The following is a 20,593-nucleotide window of genomic DNA, read 5'->3' as shown; positions in this document are numbered from 1 at the left end:
AACACTTAAAGGAATTGCCCCTCAGGATTAAATAAAGTTGTTTGAATTTGAATTTGAATTAGACAGCCCAGAGGAAGCTTCACCAAAACCCAGTTGATGAAACTGGACAGGTGTTTCTGAAGAAATGCCGAGACTTTAAGTATTTTTGTAGCAAATGCTATTCTGGTGCTCCCCAGGGGTGTGTTCTCTCCCCACTGCTCTAGTCTCTCTACACTAACGACTACTTTAGGAGTCTCTGTGAAACCCCTAAAGTTTGTTGACGACACCACAGTCATTGGACTCATCTGAGAGGGCGATGAGTCGACATACAGGGGAGAAGTGGACCGACTAGTCAGAAACACCTGGAGTTATGGCAACATGAAGCTGTGGAGATGATAGTTGACTTCAGGAGGAACCACCCCCACCCCCTCCATTTACAATTCTCAATAGAACAGTCTCTTCCCCAGACTCACAGATTTCTAGGGTCCACCACCGAATGCGACCTTAAGAGGACCTAACACATCGACTCATTTCAAATGAAGGTCTAGCAGATGTTGTACTTTCTGCGACAACCTCTGCGGCAAGCAGACATGACAGGGACAGACTGCAGAGAACCATCAGGCCTGTGGAGAGGATTATTGGATCCATCCTTCCCTTTATTCAGGACCTGCACTGGTCCAGGATCAGGAAGCGGGCTGGTAAACTCTCAACAGACCCCTCACACGCCAGACACAATCTTTTCAGTCTTCTCTCAGGGCAGATTTCCAATCAATCTGATGAATTCCTTGGCTAGTCAGAGTATGAAACCACAAACACAAGAGCGGTCAAGGTGGCATAACTGTTGCTTTTATCTTTTCCTTCATATTTTTTGTTTTACTGTTTTTACACCTATTTCTGCTTTTCCTTGTTTGCACATGAGAGCGTAAGATACTGAAGCCAAATTACTTGGCCAATAATGCTGATTCTGCGTATGTGTGATCTAGTGGACAACATTTGTCTTCAGCTTTTGATGTCAGTTTTATCCAGAACTATAAATATTTTATCATCTTCCCAACATTAGAATAACGCAGTGTTCAATTTGATCTCACCTTTTTTAGGAATACTGGGAATACTAGGAATACTGTGCTGCAGCGAACAACACGACGAATCGTTCTATTCCATGTTCCAGTAGCTTGTGTTTTAACAGTTAAATTATTTGTCACATTTTGTGGAATTTGTAGTTTGGCAAATGCTTTTATCTCATGACTTTTTTACTGCCGACGCCTGCACTTTTAAATCTAGTCTTAAGAAATATCAAAGGTTTATGAAAAACAGAAATAATTCATCTCTGAGTTTTATGGTACTATATAACCTGGTTTATCATGTTTGTTTGTCATATTTGAATGCAGATTTTGTGATTTTAGTGTTTGCATTCGCCTATTACAGTGGTGTGAGAAAGTTTGGGCACCCTCGATAATTTCCTAGATTTTTCTTCATAAATCATTGGTTGTTTGGATCATCAATTTCAGTTAAATATATCATATAGCTGATGAACACAGTGATATTTGAGAAGTGAAATGAAGTTAATTGAATTTAAAGAAACTGTGCAATAATTACTTAAACAAAAATAGGCAGAAACGACAGCCTCCAATGGCTTCCTATAGCTTCCAATAAGGGCCTGGATTCTGGTTGAAGGTATTTTGGACCATTCCTCTTTGCGAAACATCTCCAGTTCAGTCAGATTTGATGGCTTCCGAGCATGGACAGCCCGCTTTAAATCACACCACAGATTTTCAATAATATTCAGGTCTGGGGACTGAGATGGCCGTTCCAGAACATTGTACTTGTTCCTCTGGATGAAGGCCTTTGCAGAATTAGAGCTGTGTTTAGAGTCATTGTCTTGTTGAAGTATCCAGCGCCGGCGTAACTTCAACTTTGTCACTGATTCTTGAACATTGTTTGTAAGAATCTGATGATACTGACTTGAATCCATGCGACCTTCAACTTTGACAAGATTTCCAGTACCTACACTGGCCACACAGCCACAAAGCATGTTGGAACTGCCACCAAATTTTACTGTGGGTAGCAAGTGTTTGTTTTGGAATGCTGTGTTCTTTGTTCGCCAAGCATACGACCCCTTGTTATGTCCAAATAACTCCATTTTAGTTTGATCAGTCCACAGCACCTTATTCCAAAATGAAGCTGGCTTATCCAAATGTGCTTCAGCATACCTCAAGCGACTCTGTTTGTGAAAAGGCTTCTTCCGCATTACTCTTCCATAGAGCATCTCCTTGTGCAAAGTGCGCTGAATGGTTAAACGATGCACAGTGCCACCATCTGCAGCCAGATCACGTTGTAGGTCTTTGGAGCTGTCTGTGGGTTGAGCTCGATTGTTCTCACCATCTTTCGCCTCTGCCTATCTGAGATTTTTCTGGGCCGGCCACTCCGGGCCTTTGCTTGAACTGTGCCTGTGGTTATCCATTTTCTCATTATATTCCTCACAGTGGAAATTGACAGCTGAAATCTTTTAGCAAGCTTTTTGTTTCCCTCACCTGAACTATGATGTTGAACAATCTTGTTTTCAGGTCATCTGACAGCTGTTTTGAGGTTCCCATGTTGACATTCTTCAGTGAGGATCCAAAAAGGAGAAAAACTTGCTCTTGGCCACTATAAATATCTCTTCTCATGATTGGCTTCACATGTGTATGTAGGTCAAGGGTCAATGAGCTTGTAAAACAAATTTCGTGCTCCAATAATTATTGCTAAAGGTAGACAAATAAATAAAACAACAGGGGTGCCCAAATTTACACACCTGTCTATTTTTGTTTAAGTAATTATTGTACAGTTTCTTTAAAACTAATTAACTTCATTTCACTTCTCAAATATCACTGTGTTCATCAGCTATATGATATATTTAACTGAAATTGATGATCCGAACAACCAAATATTTATGAAGAAAAATCTTGGAAATTATCAGGGGTGCCCAAACTTTTTCATACCACTGTACTTGGCTTCGGCCTGTTGTTGAAAATTCCTTAATACATACAGAAACAAAAACGGTTTGATTTCTTAAGAACCAGTAGGATGCCCACTCTTGATGCCTGGAGTCTGACACCCCTGACCCAAAATGGTTCAAAGAAAAAAAGCTTCAAAGAATTTCAAATGCAAACAGATGGTGAAAAATGCACTTCCCATATGTCACCACATGGTGCCCCCCCAGTACCAGCAAACAGACTTTGTGCATTCAGAAACAGCTCTTGAACAGCCCAGCACATTTGGTGCTTCTGAAAATCTTATTTAAATGGTCAGAATGTATTTTTGCCCCCTTTTAGGGAATTTAATTAACTTGTTTTCCACACTGTACACGATGGAAGGACTCCAAAAGCTGGTTTGGGAATCTTTTACAAGGAATTGCTGTTGTGTACAAAATATGCTATACAAATAATGCTGAGGGATGTTACATCTGTAGAGGTCTTAACTGAACCCTACCACCTCCCAAAAATGAAAAATTAATTTGTGTAGCTCATGTGTTCGAAGAATCAAACAATACCTGAAAACAAGGTCAAATTGTTTTTCAGTGCAGTTTAAAACTTTACAAAAGGTTAAAAACAATTAAAAAAAAAAGGTTTTGTTTAAGAGTATTAATGGGAATGATTGGCTTCTGAGTTTGTCACTTGTGAATAAAGCTGGAGCTGCACATAATACTTTTTTTATTCTCCATAGAATCCAAGTGTTCCAGAGAAGAGAGAACAAAACCAAAACATGACAAATCCATTCCACAGTAAAAGAAAGAGCAACTGTAAACCACAGACTTAAATACTGAAGAGACTTTAATTAACTGAATCAGAAACAGTTGTGATGATTACTAACCAGAACCTGGTGTGAACATCACTCTTGAGGGACAAGAGACAAAAAGAAACTCAATAGAACCGCTTATATTTAGATTTCAAATAAATATAGCAAGACTGAAATTATAAGCTTGTTGAAATTGACAGTAAAAGAACATAACATACATACATTACATACATAGAGGATTACTTAAAAATATTGGTTTAATATTTATTTTATAGTTTGTTTTATTAAAGTATTCAAAAGAAAGTGGAGGAACAAAAGAAGAAAATAATATTATAATATTTAAGTTTGGAGATGTTTTCATTCGTGTATTAAAAAAAAATGTCAAGAAACAATCCTGTTTTTGTAGACTGCATAAAGTGTCAATAATGATGCACTTAGTAAGAATCAGCATCACAAGTGTGTCACTTCAAAATAAGACATTTGATGACTCACTGTTGAAGGGTTCGTGAAATTTCTATTTCTGTCAACAATCTTTGTAAAGTATTTTGCTTTAATTCATGTTCACCTTTTTTTAGAACACTTGGCACTTTGGTAAAGCAACAAATAGACATTTGAAATGTGAGAAATGCTATCAAACAAAACTATGACTTTGGAGAACAAAACTAGGACATAATAGAGAATCAAAGCAATTATCATCGGATTATTATCACAGTGTATGAGTCTTCATTTTATTTATGCTGATCAGTGCTAAGCTATTTAAAAAAAAATGATACTCCTTTGAGGATTTTCCTAAGCAATTCATTACACACATCCTGGCTGAGTGTGCTGGATCTGCCTTAACGCTTTCCTTAAAGTTACCGGTTGGGATTTGGGTTTTCATTGTTGTCCGATTATTGTTCTCAGCTAAACATTTATTTATCATTTTGGCTTCATGTTTCAAACTGCTCCATGATGTTTTTTTCACAAAATAGTAGAGTAATTTGATTTCAAGTTGATGCTATTACCTACATTGTTCTCCAGATTTCCATTGTAGGCAAAAAAGAAACTACTGAGGCCTTCCAGTGCCCTTCATCATCTTTGGAGAGTGAATTTCCAGGAACTAAAAGCTGAATAGCACATAATGCTATTGAGCCTTTAAGAGTAAACTATATCCATATACATTATAACATATTTTCTTTGGCATACTAAAGAAAAATGTTTTAACAAAATATTTGCAGGTTTTTAGAGGAATATTTAGAGGAATACTGGATCAAAATACCAGCTTGGAGTTGTGGATAGTTAAAGAATAATATTATAATACACTTAAAGGCTCAAAAAAGGTTCTTTGAGAAAGGTCCTTTATCCTGTTTTAATATTTGTGCAACATAGTGAGCTTTCAAAACTCAACATGAATTTTCATGGACTTGCATTTGACAAGTCCATCTTCCTTCTCACGGTTTGGAAGGGAGATGGTGTGAAATCCAAAGGGACTTTTTCTCAAAGGTCATGAATATTTTGAAAATTACAGGACAGACTGTACCAACAGAGTAATGATCTGAAACACACACAGGTCATGGCTCATTAGGAGTCTGAGCTTCAGGAACCCCAAAAAGAAAAAAAACAGCAACATTAAGATCAGCTGTTTCAAATCTCAAATTAATTGAGACTAATTTTCATACAACTGCATATCTTGCTTTGTTTTGTTGATGTATTCCTTCCATTGACTGCCCCCCATGATAAACGGTGTAGCCATAAAAATGAGAGAAAGAAAAGTGTAAACATTATTTTTGCTACTTCAAGAAGTTTCCATATTTTTATTGTTCATAACATTTTTGATTTTGTTTTTGACTATTCCATGCACAGGAACTAGATTTGGCATGACAGAGATGCAGAATTGACCACATTTTAGAAGATACACAACACATTGGTTAACCTTTCACACCAGAGATGTCGCTGGCGACACCTAAATACCACACACTCTTTGACAGCTTTTTTCAGCTGATTTATGTTGATCGTGTAAGCATTTTTACTTCTGTGCAGCGCTGCATATCAGCGTCAAGCTGCTTTTCTCAGCTTCAGAATCCACTGGGATTATGTTAATTGTGTAAATGGTTGAAAAGTAAAGCTATGTTCACACCCGCCTTATGACTCGTGTTTAGCGCGTTCTTGAATGTGCTTTTAGCATATGGTGTTCTGGACACTGGATACACTTTGGCTACTGTTTATTAGCACTTATACCATGGTCCGGGTGAATACTTGATTCTGATTGGCTACAGGGTGTGGTAATATTCCACACCTAATAAAGAAGTTCTGGTCACATAGCCCAAATGTTCTATATTTGGGCTATATCTTCTCTGAAACAAACTTTTGCTTCATTGTCTGTACAAAAAGAAATGGTAAGATATTGACTTTCTCGCTTTCTCTTTTTTTTTAACTGATGTTTATTTAACCTCTTAGATGATCAGCATTAATATTGTTTTCCTTTCCATGACAACGTGCCTCACCAGGTATAAAATAGTCCGCTTTTTATGAAAAAGCAATTTAAACAAAACAGAAAATAAGAAGAATGAAGTACTAAAAATTGATCAAATATTTATTTTGTAAGTGACCGTGGCATAAGCAGAATAGCGGCCTTCGAGGCGTCCATTATCAGAAATTATTGGATGATGTGGAAGCCTGAACTTTGCTCCAGCTAAGTGCTTTAATTTCTCATAATGGACACCACAAAGGCCATATTCCTGACCTACAGTTGGAAGAGGCTTGGTGCAAAATGTCGGCGCAGTGTACATCTCATGAATCTCATTCCAGGCTTCTTCTTTCACAACTCTATTCCCACAGGGGAAAGACTCGCTGTTATCTAAATTTGGCTGTGCACAAATGGCAATTATTAAATTTCTCCTTCATAGTTAATTTTCAAACAGTTGGCCATTCATACGTCGCTAACAAATCCGAGTCTTTGATTGGTCAAAATTCAACTGGTTTAACTTTCAATCCTGCATTCAATGGCCGCGTGTAGAGCCTGAAAATAAAGTGAAAAACGTGCTTAGTGAAGGCAAGGATTTCAAACACAGAAACTCGAAACACACTTTTACACACTTTTCAATGAAGATGATCACTTGGACACACAATGCTGTGTAATCCTAGTATTTCAGTAGTCCAAGTTATATCAACACTGGAGCTAAAGCTCTGGTGTTAAAAAGTTAAGACAAATGCCCAAACAACGGCAGCAGTAAACTGAACATTGAGCTGAGATGAGGTTTAGACTAAAGCTCCCACCTCCACAGGAGCCCAGCTGATAAATCTCAAACCCACAAAAAAGGAAACACGAATCAGATAAACTAACAAAAATAAAACGAAAGCAACTGTTTTCCTCTCCATCACAGCTTCAATGATGCTACAAAAGAAGAGCAGCGACAGAGCTGATTTCACTCTTCAGTCAGGCTGAAGGGACTTGTTCCATGAAAATATCAGAGTGGATGCTGGAACCCTGCCCTGGCTCCAAGTAAGAGCCTCAGTTCATCAGAGGGAGGCTGGAAACAGCTAGATAAATGGCCTGCTACACCGACATGAGCTTAAACTGCTTTTGGAACTTTGTTCTGAAGCACTCTTCACAGTGTGCTTGTTGTTCACACGTTCATACTCCTATAGCACTTCTAAATGTTGTAATTATTTTGACAGACAGACTATTTCCATTAAAGGCACATCTTCCACAAACTCACATATCCTCCACTGTGTGCAGTCTGGATTTAGAGCTTGGCACAGATGCATCCCTGCCTCGGAGTGCCAGTCGAAGGTAAAAAAAATAAACAAAAACAAAGATCGTCAAACACACACTCATAGAATTGTATATTGCATATTGTTTATATAAAAATGTTATTGTAGTTATGATTTTTTTGTGCATTTATACCTTAAATGTGTGGTTGATTGTTGGTTTACTGTTGTCAAGTCTGCCATTTATGGTGCCTCTTGCCTGTTTGTCATAGTAAATGAGCACTGATTCTAAACTGACTTAGTTGGCAAAATAAAAGTTATAGAAAATAACTTTTATTTTATATATATAGAATTGTATATATATATAATAATATATATAGAAAATCAATCAGTTTTGTCAGAGGGCAACATTTTTTTTGTGTGCTCGCAATGTGCAAAAGAAGCTGGTGAAATGTAAACGCTGCAGACAATGTTTTCTCTGCCAAACAAAACTCCTAAAGATGCCTGAACTGGAAGCCAGGATCTCCATCCGTACTAGGGTCCATCAAAATATGCTGCAATGCATATTTTTCTTTTCTTTTCTGCAGAAACTCAAAGTGCTTCAAATTGCTTTTGCATCAGATTGCTATTATTCAACAAACCCTTTAGTTTGGAGTATTATTAGATTGTTTTATAATAACATGATATAACATAATAATATGGGTTCATAATATTAAATATTAACCCATTACCAACTTTAGATAACCCCGAAAATGTTCTCAGATTATTAAATGCTACATGTTTCTGTATTTTCTGAGTTAATGGGACTTTTGGAGGTTTTTTTTTTATCATAAGAACCACTCCAATTATAAATTTGGCTTCAGTGTGTTTAACATGTTGTTGAGGTATTTTTCTGATGATGGAGGGAATAGTTGAAGAAAATTAAGAACAGCGTCAACATGGCCACAACTCCTGCCACTCTGCAAAACTATGTCCAAGAAAACAACACATTTTTGATTTGGGCTAAAATAGTCATGATTAAAATATTTAAAATAGATGAAAATATGATTTTTGGTAGGTTTTTGGTATGCCTTGTTTTTATTTTAGTTTGAGTAAGTTTGACATAAAATTTATTCTATTTATTTTGACTACAGTTTTTTCAACTTCAACTTAGAATTTACTGAAGTTCTCTTTCCTGATGGTGCTTTTATTTTGTTAATTTGTACTGCATTTTGGCAGCTTGGTTTAGAAGTGTGTGTAAATGAAGATGGACTGGACTGTTTCCAGATGAATTTCTTGAATGGACACACAGTTCTTTCAGGCATCATCACTGATAATACTAAATGATTGCTTTTGTCATCACATTTGACAGCAGAATGTCTTCAAGTCATTCTGTGCAAGAATGATGTCAGTTCTTGTGAAGCGAGTGCAATGTTGTGGAAAACAAAAATCCTTACCTGACAGGTTTTCACTTTTGCTGAACAAGCCTGAAGAAAGACATAAAAGACTGCAGATGTGTGAAGAGTTTCTCCACCGGAGGTGGCTATTTTCTAGAACTCTTGAAAGTTCTGAACAAAACTTATCAGGATTAATTAAAAATTGTGTAAATAGGACATGTTTTACAGGTGCCATGTCCTATTTACAAATCAGTAACTGATAATTCTCCCTCTATAACAAATGTTAAAGATTTCATTAAAAAGAAAGCAAAAGCTATCATCTATTAAATGTGATTTTTTTTAACAGGATTGTTATTAAGCAATTAGAAAATTTAAAAAGTCCTTTTTGTCTTTGTGTCTCACTTTCAGAACAAATGATGTAAACAGTAAATGCTGTCCAGATTTAAGGAAAAAGGAAATGTCATTTTCTTATTACCATTGTATTCCATAAAACGCTGCTGTAAACAAAGAAGCCAAACCTAATATATGATGATGGTGTAAAGTCCAGATAAAGGAAAAGAACAAGGCGGGCTATTTTCATTTACCTGCTGAGAGAAACACCAGGAAAACATCCTCAATCTGCACCATAGTCTTTAGAGCTCTTAATGGTTTATCAGCAAAACACACATTAAAAGGAAGCTTGAACTGAGGCTTTATTCTGAAATTTCTTCTATGATTTTTCATTTTTACGTTACTGTAAATGTGGTTGTATAATTGCACACAGTCTTTAAAAACAGTTCATTTGCTGAAACCGTGTCTGAAAACTTACTGGTTTACTCTTGTGGTGGTTTGTCTTCTTCTCACACCCCAGCTTCAGGAGGACCACCCACAGACTCACTAGTTGAAGCTTCTCAAACGGAGCGCCTCCAGCACCCTCCCGCTCGTTCGATCTTTTACTTGTTCCGTCTCTGATTTCACCTGATCTGCACCTTTGTAGCCGCTCAAACCTGACAGGGCAGAGCCTGTGAGATTAGACGTGGGCTTTGAACACGTCAAGAGGCACCTATGTGAGATGTCCTAATGCTAGCAGTCAGAGAAATTCCCAGAAACTGCCCATGCCATATGACTGTACTGGTATAACTGACTTAGCAGTGATCAGAGGCAATGCTGTGATTGCAGACTAATTCATGATCTTCTGCTCAGAGGAAATGGGGTTTATAAAGGGACTCGGAAGAGGAAAGATCAAAGGAGTCAGTTGGATATTGACCCTGAAAAAACAAAACAGGCTCAAGCTTCTCAGAGGCTTAGGGTTTGAAAGTCATATTTGTTTGTAGGCAGCAGAACAGCATGTCAAAACCACCTGCAATCAAAATTTTCTTGAAGGGGGGGGGGGGTTGTATTTTATAGCTTTGTAGGACTCTATTATCATTTTAAAGAAACACTAAAATCTTTTTTTAATCTACTTTAGATTCATTTTCTGGAATCTTGTCTTTTCAGTGAAATGTTCTGTGAAGGAGCATGAATGAACAAAAAGCAAAAAAGAACAAACTGCATCCACTGCTGCCTGGTGTCCCTTGTGAAGTGACTCTGCAGTCTTTCACAGGCAGGAACCCATTTCTAGAGCTTCTCAATGAATTCCTAAGCGGTGGTATTGAGAAGCACAACAGGGACTCATAACTTCATCACGTAAAACACTTAAGACGCAATACTGATTAATTATTGCATACAATTTTAGATACTAATTACCTGTAATTTCTTCTCTGTGATTTTTTTTCTCAGTCATATTATTTTTTCCTTCTAAAAACAAATATCATGAAAAACTGCCCAGCTACAACAACGTTTATATGCAAGGTAAAACATACAAAACTTATTTCCAAAATCACCTACTCACGCTGTGCTGTGTTGCTGCTAAGGGTAACACTCACAACTCGCGGCTCCCTGGTCATGTGACAGATGGAGAAGTTCTATCATGAAAATGGAACGTACCATTATCGGGCATGTGGTAGATGTATCGTGAAGGCTCCTTGACGGTGAACTAGCGCCACACTAGTTCCTGTTAAACTGCAAATATTGGTTCCTTACTTACCGTGTGCGAATGCTGCACATGATACGTAAGTGACCATAGGATGTCCTCAAAAGTTGCTTCTGATTGTCTGATTTCCTAATTTTTCAGACCAGGAGTGTGCACTTTTCATGAGAACAACTCTAACGGTCTTGGGGGTTGAAACAATAAAAATTCAGACAACGTGCCTGTATCTCAGCTACTTATCTCTTCTTACCCTCATGTATAAGTGTTCGCTACGACCTGTTGTCCGCATCATGTCAGTAGAAAGAAATATGCATGAACATTTTTTCTCTAAAGGGTCACCATGTGTTCTACAGCCTTGATATTTTGTGCAGACCACCTGTGTGCCCCGTACAATTGGACTATTTTTCACTTGTAGACAACCTGTCACGGGTCCTCCGTCAGCTGCCTCCCTCCTCCCTACTCTGCTCATTGGAACCAGCTGCACCTCATCACCTCATCACCAGAAGACCTTCATAAGGAGATCCATCCCAGCATTCTACGCCAGTCTGTTACACACTCTCCGGTGCTTATGCCTGGCTTCAAGCTAAGTCTCATGTTTCCCAAGTCAAGTCACGCTCTTACCTTGTCTTGTCCTACGCCTTCAGGTTCTACTCTCCACGGGTGCCGCTGGTCCCTCCACGCCTCAGGCCGTTCAAGCCACGCAGTCCTCCTCGCTGCGCTCAGGATCATCCGCCACTGCGCGTCCTCACGCTCACAGGATTCTCGCCGCTGTACCACAGACGCTCTTCTGCAAACCCCACTGGAACTTCCTACCAGACTCTCGTGCTCTACGTTTATTCCTTGGAAGTTTAACATTAATTAAACTTACAACCAAGTCCCTGAGTCCTAGTCTCCTTCCGGGTTTCAGCAACTGGGTCTGTTTCGTCATCGCGACCATGACACAGCCCATTTTCACTTGTAAGGAAAACTGTAGCAAGGATCGGTACCGGTCCGTGGGTCATTTGGTACCGGGAGGCACAGAAAGAATAAATAACTCACTTTACATGTGTTTTATTTATTTCAGAATCTGAAAGATGTTTTATTTTGAAAAATTGCCAAATTCTCTGTTACATCCGTCTATGCCAAGGCGCTGTTCTCGGTCACCTGGTAGGTTACCGCTAAAATAAAACCCAGGAACTTTCAAAAAAAACCAAATGTCTTTGGAAAGTTTCTTTGCCAAGGGGAAAATCCAGGACAGAGAAGAGGAGCCTTTGACTTTCAAAATAAAGAAAACTATATTTAATAGACAGTACTTCTATTTTGCACCATGAGTGTGGGAAGGGAAAAGGGTGACCGCCACAACAATCGTCCATCAAATCCACAAGACCGGTCCATGAAATTTTGTATGACGCCATACCGGTCCGTGGTGTTAAAAAGGTTGGGAACCACTGATGTAGACAACAGAAAAATCTACAATTAATATATAAAGTGGTTTGTTGAGGTTTATCCTTGAATTTGCCAAATTGGAAGAAAACAACAGGTTTTGTGACATGAAGGCAGAACAACATTAAAAAGCAATAGAAGGGAAGTAAACAAAATCTATTTACAACACAATGGGGAAAAAAACGGTTCTCATATAAGTGAAAATACATATTCTAAAATAAAATAAAAACACGTATCACAGCCACAAGAAAGGCTGCAAATATATTCAGATTCAAAATCTCTCCATTCTTTCACTCCTTTTGTGTCTACTGTTTTTCTTTTTTCTAAAGGATTCTGACTTGAGGTTTCTTTTTTCTGGTGGGCTAATCACATTTCTGGTGGATGACATCAGCACTGGCCCTGAGTGAGGAAACCACACTGGTAAGAGATGTGCACCTCACCACTTCATCAAGTGAAAAAATGAGTTTTTTACTCAAAAAGGACAGAAAGTGTTTAGTTTCCAACCAGCCAGCCCCATTTCTTTGTTCTGATCTTGTTAACTCCGTTAACTTTCCCACCTTCAGCTCAGCCCTTTTCTCATCCTCATCCCACAGATGCCCTCCGTTCTAAACTAGTATTTTTATCTGCTGGAAAGAACACACTTGGGGAATGACAGATTGAGTGTTAATTTGTGTGAGAGACAGAAGCTGATTTGTGGCTTTGCATAGCTGTCTCATTCAGTTGCTTAGCGAGCGTCTAATTTCTGCATCTGCATGCTGTCAGACTGATGAACTCGTGTTTGGTTGATGGAGCTTGTAAAGGTATCTTGGCATAAAGAATTGGTCTGACATTTCCACAGCAGTAAAGATATTTTGTTTAATCCAAACTTCTTTGAAACCTGTTAACCAAATGCATTTTTTTTCTTCTTTCAGTCAGTGATGACTAATGCTCCTGCAGCAAACTAGAGTTGCTTCTAATTTGAATCACATGCATTGGAGCAGAGAAACCAAAAGAAGACGTCCATGGAACGGATTTCACTACAGGGGAGTCAGAATCCAGGCCTCAAGGACCGGTGTCTATCACGTGTTTCAACAAACCTGCCATCTAAGCTCCTTATTGGCCAAACTAGGGTTCGGCGCTGCCCGCATGCGGTGGGTCGGAACCAGGCGAGCTGCTCGTCCCTGGAGCAGCTCCCCGGTGGTGACGACTACAGTCGGCAAGCAGTAAACAGGAAAGGTTCATAAAAAAAAATACTGGGCTGAGTATTAGGCTTAAAAAAAATCTAAATGTAGACATTTTCTAAGTAAAGTTAAATGTGACCATTGTCCTGCATCACCGCCACAACTCCCACCGGTGTGTAATTCCAACAATTTTCCGACCCAGGCAGGACAACGATGGAGAATTTTGAGATAATTGAAGTTCCTGAAGAGAACAGTAGGTTTAATGGCACCTGGGCAGGTTTGTTTACTTTCAGAAACTTTACCAGTATGATTAATATGTAAGGAGGAATTGGGAAACAACAGTCTCAAATGTGGCGAGACAGAATAAATACACAGCTTTTGTCCAAAAACATCCTGATCACGATGGGAAAAAAAGTTGTCTGTTGACAAAATTCTATTGAAATGACAGAGGAAACAAAAAAACGAACATCTCATGAACTTAAAAAACGTGTGAAATGATTCCATTCACTGGAAACACTGGGTTTTCCAAAGGGCGTTGCAGCTCCCTGTGTTTGAATTTCTGTGGGAAACTGGTCCAAATGGCTCTGTCAATTCAATTCCATTTTATATACATAGTCCAATAATACATACCAGTAATTGTATAAGAAACGTCAAATCTTAAAGAACAGGATGTCATAGAAATCAATTGGCAATTAGAGTGGGAAAAGTTGCGACCCCTGGGCTCAACACACCTGATCCAGGTAATCAGCAGCAGATGACTCAGAAATTCTGAAAAAATAGCAGAGGGCCGGCCCTTAAGGCCTTAGTTTGACACCTTTGCTCTACATATTTAAGGGTGTATTCAGAGTGGATGCATTGGGTAAAAGTCAACCAGAGTTTGTTTCCCCCGATAATCCAGAACAGATTTTCAGTCTGAATGCACACAACCGCTCTCAGACGCATCTTTCCAAGTGGCTTCAGTTTGTTTTCCATCGACTGAGCTCTGGTTTGCTTTGAGTTTCCTCAGTCGGGACAAGCTCTGTGCTCTGAGCGGAAAAACTGAAAAGCATGGAGCAACTCATTGGAATAAGGTCATATAAACGTAGGCTCATTAATAAACTTGTAACATGATACACATTGCTTTTCACACCGGTTTTCCCAGCAATCTATATGTCATAAACACTTATTTTATTTACAGGACATTATTTTTGTGAAAATAATCCACAAATGCTCTGTCAAAGCTTCCGCTGATCTTTTAGGGTTTCAGCATGATCTGTTAACACATAGTGAATTGCACATTTGTTTGGCGTGATTGTTCTGACATTCTTAAAAGAAGCCAACGGTTTAACCAGAGCACATACTGTTACACACTTCAAACACAAAAACATTTTGACCAAATAATCTTCTGCATGAATTACATGTCTACATGTCACTGAAGGAGCCCGAGGCACAGCAGAACCAATCAAGTTATGATTTTGGCACTGTGGTGCAGTCAGCAAAATTAAAGAAGTTATGGATAAAGACTTTGATTTGTAAGCTCTTTGATGTAATATAGATCTTTTTGAATGTTAACTGAAAAAGGTTTTTACATCGTAATTATGTAAACAAAAGTTTTTTTTGGAGAAACTGAATCATAATAATACCCTAGAATACAAGGATAAATAGGCTTTTAAACATTGCGATTTTCTAGAAAACAAACCCAAACAATATTGGTCTATTTTTAAAACTCTTCTTTGAAAAATATAACTTATAAAAGTAGAATGTGAGACAGAACAACATGTTCTGATGTGGTTCCAAATCAGTGCTGGCTTTCATTAAGTATAGATTTCTCACATAAACCCCCCTCGATTAGGTTAATGTTTGCAGAAATTCATAAAAGCTGGCAGAAAAACGTGGAAAACCACTTATAAACAGACATTATGCAAAATAAAATGTTGTGCATCAAGTGAATAAGACATGTCAGTTACTTATTCAAACAGAGCAATAGGCAGTCATCACCAGTCTTATTTGGTTCAAACAATTTTTAAGATGAAAGTCAACTCTGATATTAAACTGACTGCTGGAAGCTTTAAAAAAGAGCTTTAAGTGCAGAAATGTAAATGTTTTTCAGACATTTCGGCTTTTCTTTTAATTTAGCTTTAAAACACATGTTGTACATTTATGGTCTTTTTTGGGAAATTTCAGTACATATACTTTTGGACCTTGCACATGTCTTAATTTTTTAATTCTTCCCTCAGAACTAAATTAAAATGAAAGTAAAGACAGAGATTTTTTTTTATTATTAACTAAAGGCTTTTCCCATGGGCTCATGATAACACTTTAACCAGGATGAAGATCTGGTGCAGGCGGCACAAGGGAAGGACTTTTGATCCAGCCACTTTTAAATATCTGAAAAAGTCAAACTTTGCTTCGTCTCATGTCTACATTTTCTGCGTGACTGAAGATTACACCCATTTACTTGGTCCTGTCCAGAAAGTTAAAAGTTAGAATAAAGTCAGAATAAAGTGTCCAGCATCAAACGTAAAAATCAGAATGAAATGATGAACACAAAAACTGAAAAACAACTCTTTAAGAGAGAAAAATACAAACTCAGTCCACTATAAACCACTTTTCGACAAATAACCATTTCATGTTGTTCATTATTAAAGTAACTAAGCAACAAACTACGTACTATGTTGTTTCTAATAAAGCAATAATAAAATAATGCAACAAAATAAACTCAGAAAAGTTCTAGAATTAGAAGAAAACAACAATTACAAAAAAGTCTATCTGATTATAGACCAAAGTCCATCATTTAGTTAAAGCTGAAAAACAAAGGGGGGGTCTGAATTCCCTTACCACTCACTAGTGCACTTTATAGGACATTTGTCAATTTTTTGGAGTGTCCGAATCCATAATTCCAAAATCCAGAGCCCTGAGAATTTCCTAGAAGTCGATGCTCAGATCGTAAATATATAACACCACAATACATCTCATTTCATTATCAGAACACAGTGGATTCATACACAGTTTTCATTAAATGTTCGGGGAAAATGGAAGATGTCATAATTGCCATTAAAAAGATAAAAAGCAGTGAGCGTGTGTTCAAATTGCTTTGAGATCCAGGGCACTGGATAGCTGTGCACTGAATAGAGGTGAGAGAGCAGTGAGGGAATTCAGATACAACCTGCTGTATTTTCTGCACTATGAAGCCACACACACACCGGGGCGTATTAAAGAACACACTAAACAGGCACTCTTGAACATGCCTTTAGCGTATGGTGTCCACACTGGACTTTTACTATCCAATCTACCCAAAACTATCGCATGTACACAGAAGAGGTTTGGTGCGAAATGTTAAAGCAGTGCAAACCTTGCAAGCTCCAGGCGTTTTCTTTCACAGCTCTATTCCGATGTATGAAAGATCAAATTCCAGCTGGGGACAAACCGCAATTATTAAATTCTCCTTCGTCATCAACTTTCAAACATTTGGCACTTCAGTGAAGTCACCCATACGTCACTGCCCAAAAGTCCCTGATGGGTCAAAGTTCAACTGATTTAACTTTCAACTTGCGTTCAATGGCCGCATGTTTCGTATATACAACCTGCAAACAGACTTAAAACTTGCGTGCCAACACTTGAACGCAAGTTTTAAAGTGGAAGCCCGAAATGCGCTTGGAAGTGGCCGCTGAACGTGAGTTTCTGAGCCCGGCGTGAAAGTAGCATAAGGCGCACTTAAAAGCCTTAATTTAATAAAACAATAACGTGTGCAACATGATCAAGAGCGCTTCATATATGGATGTATACTGGTTATATACTATATATACTGGTTGTGCTTACTGATGTGGAAGTGATTTTTAGAGGTACATGACTCTCTATCAAAATGTTTGGGTGGGTGTTATTGTGAATATGACAACGCGAAAATGTGTAGCGGTGTCTGACTGCTTTTTTTGTGTTTTTTTTATGAGTTGGGAGTTATAGGTAATGTGAATCCTCTAACACGGCCAACGTGTAGCTCGTTAAAAGAAACAGTTCTCAAGATAATGTGAATGCAGTAAAGACTGAGTGATTTATCTCTCTGTTCTCGCTTGATGAGTCTTTTTGTTCTAGGCACATTATATATGACATGAGTTCAAAAACTGATCATTCACTGACAGAGCGCCTTACTATCGAGTGAGCCCAATGGTGCGGAAAACACGGTAAGTTTTAAGATTAGCTTCTCCTTTCAGCAGGGGGCATCATTTCAGTGTTGAAGGGGGTAATTGCCATGCACATTGGGGCAGATCACAGAGAGAATTTGGTCTGAGAATCACTGACCTCAGTGATGGCGTCACATCTTACACAGGCAGAAATATACTTGAAATGAAAATGAACGTCAAAGGTTTTCTACAGCTGTTCTAGGGCTGGTTACGGTAGACTGTACATGATCTTCCACAGTCCATAGGTGGTAGTCCATAATGGTGGTATTGGAACCTAATGGTACAATTTTCCTTGTCAGCTCAGGTGGATAAGATGAAAAACTAATCAGAGGAGGTTTATGGGGAATCCAGAAGACTAAAGAAGGTAACCCAAAGAAAGTGACAATAAAGATTAAATTAAAATCATTAGTGACGATTACAAACTAAAACCAGGAGAAATTATGTCTTAATCAACAGAAACAGAAACTGTAAATGTTTTCAAGAGCCTGTGTAAGAAAAGTGTTTCAATGTTTTAATGCAGGGACAAAACACTGCTTTGGGGTTGTTTTCCATGAGGAATGAACATTTTAATACACTTAAATACAGTGGCAGTATAATACGTTTAAATGTTTATTTAGCATGGTATAGGCTCTTTAAAGCTTTCGAGTTTGGTAAACTCTACCTTTTTTGGCCTTTTTACTGAGATGTCATTGATGTAGCTTTTATCTACAATTTCCAAAGCCTGCTTGTATAGAGATGTTTTGTTCATGCTTGAGCTCAAACCCTTGAAAAAGGTAAACAGAGTGCATAAAGGTACGAGAATAAGACTTCTAAGTAACCATCCGCATCAATAAACTTCAATAAGGAAAAGAACTGCTCTGGTATTGACAGTCAACATCGAAAACGCTGAAACGGCTGGGCGTGTTTTGTGTACTCTGACGTAAAGCCGTCCTTTTGGTAACTGTTGTTTCCCCTCAGAGGCCACGAATCATGTTTGAAACACAAAAGCAAATAAAAACAGCAGCTGCGGGCGCACCTCACTATTGCTGAGGCTCAAACGTATCCAGGATATCAGCACGTCATTTTACCACGACAAACCGGAGCTTTTTTTCAGTCCCGGAGCTGAAACTAAAAGACAAAAGATGCTGAAAAAGTTGGATGCATGCTCCCGGGGATGACAAAGAGACCCATATCTGCTGCATGGCAGGTGGTCTGATGGACAAGAAAGCCTCAGGTATTGAAGCAAATTGACAAAGAAACAGACACAAGCTGTCAAAGACTGAATAATAAAGACATTCGCTTTGACTCCGTATTTAAAGTCTTACAGACACTGTGTGTTGTCACTTTTTATAGTTACTGCACTTGTTTGATCCCCAAGCAGTGACAGTGAGTGGCTGTGTAGTGAAGCAGTCATTCAGCTGCCTTTGTTATCTGCTCAGATCCAGACCCGCTGTGCAGTCAATGATGCCAAAGAAGCAGTGCATTACTGCTTTTAGTGGGCCAATCAATTCAGGCTTCTCTTACAGCGGGGAAACCGCGGGCGCACCTTTTCCATGGCCAAACCTCATGGAAAATGATCCAATTGAGTCACAGTGTGTGGAAACTTCTTTGTGCGATGTGTGCGTCACCCAGACTTCATGTTGACTTACTGTAGTGTTAAGGTTAACAGTGGAAATGAGGACAAGAGGCTTTCAGAGCAAATCCGGAACAAACATGAGGCAAAATAAGACTGTAGACAAAAGACAGTTACAGTCATTTAAAATTATGTATATCTATATAATAATACATAAAATTACTTTAAAATCTGATTATTATTTTCTTAAATCTCAAAATTGCAGAAGGAAAAAGGAAAACAATGAAAAGAGCTGGACAAAAAAAATAAGGGTTTTGTCGATTAAACTCCAACTTGGTGACTGTCCTAATGCTCTCGCCTCACAGCAAGAAGGGCACGGTTCAAATCCCAGCTCTGATCTTTCTGTGTGTAGTTTACATGTTTCTCCGGGAACTCCAAAATACATGCTTCATGGGTTAACTGGTTACTCTATGTGTGCACGCGTGAGTGTCAATGGGTGGCCCTGTGACAGACTGGCGACCTATAGATGGTGTTCACAGCTAATGCAGGACAAAACAAACATTGATCCTAAAGCCTACAAAACAGCATTTCTGTACCTAGAAATAAATACATAAAAATTGAGTTCATTTTGTTTAAAACATGGATTGTTGCTGTTTTCATCTGACAGACATTTCCCAAATCAGATGTTTTGTTGGTCACGTATGTAGGCCTGTCAGCGTACATTTAGGAAAATTGCCCGTAAAAAGATCTGGACTAATTTGGATCTCTCCATTTAGCGAACTGCTGACTCTTTTTTATATGGGGTTTCTGGAGTTAATCCCACTTACTTGGGAAGTTGGGGTACGTCCACAACAGATCACCAGGCTGTTGCAGGGATACACACTTATGTTGAGACAAGTTAGAGTCACCAGTTAATCTCTGAAGCATGTTGTTGAACTGTGGGATGATACTGGGGCTCCCTGAGAAAAAGCACAGGAGAACATGCAAAATCCACACAGAAAGATCCCAGCAGAAATATCTCAGCTGGATCTTTCGGGGGCTTCTCGCTGTGGGGCGACAGTGCATTACGTCCCAGGTCACCCCAAGTCTGAAATATATGACGACAAATGACATGATATAGAAAATAACAGTCGCTTCATTAGACGTTTCTTTCTTTTTGTGATGCACCTTGAGACAATCTCACTTTATGGCACTGGCACTTTATGAAAAGAAAAAAAAAACGTTAAAATATTAATTCTTTCACTTTATGATGTTTTACTTTCTTTTTACTGTTTTGATTTCTTGAAGGTAAATTTTTTATTCTCTGGCTCAAATATTCTGTTTTTTCTTTTTTTTGTTACTGTTTGTCCACATGTTTCTGAACACGCAATTAGCCAAGAGATGCTAAATTTACCCAAACTGCATGTTTGACATATTTATCTTTTGATTCATCGCTGTTAACTGCTCAAAATCCAAATTAATGGTTGTGATAAATG

This window comes from Oryzias latipes, chromosome 21 (assembly GCF_002234675.1).
Source record: "Oryzias latipes chromosome 21, ASM223467v1".
In the NCBI taxonomy this organism is placed as follows: domain Eukaryota; kingdom Metazoa; phylum Chordata; class Actinopteri; order Beloniformes; family Adrianichthyidae; genus Oryzias; species Oryzias latipes.
This window is presented reverse-complemented; position numbering follows the sequence as displayed.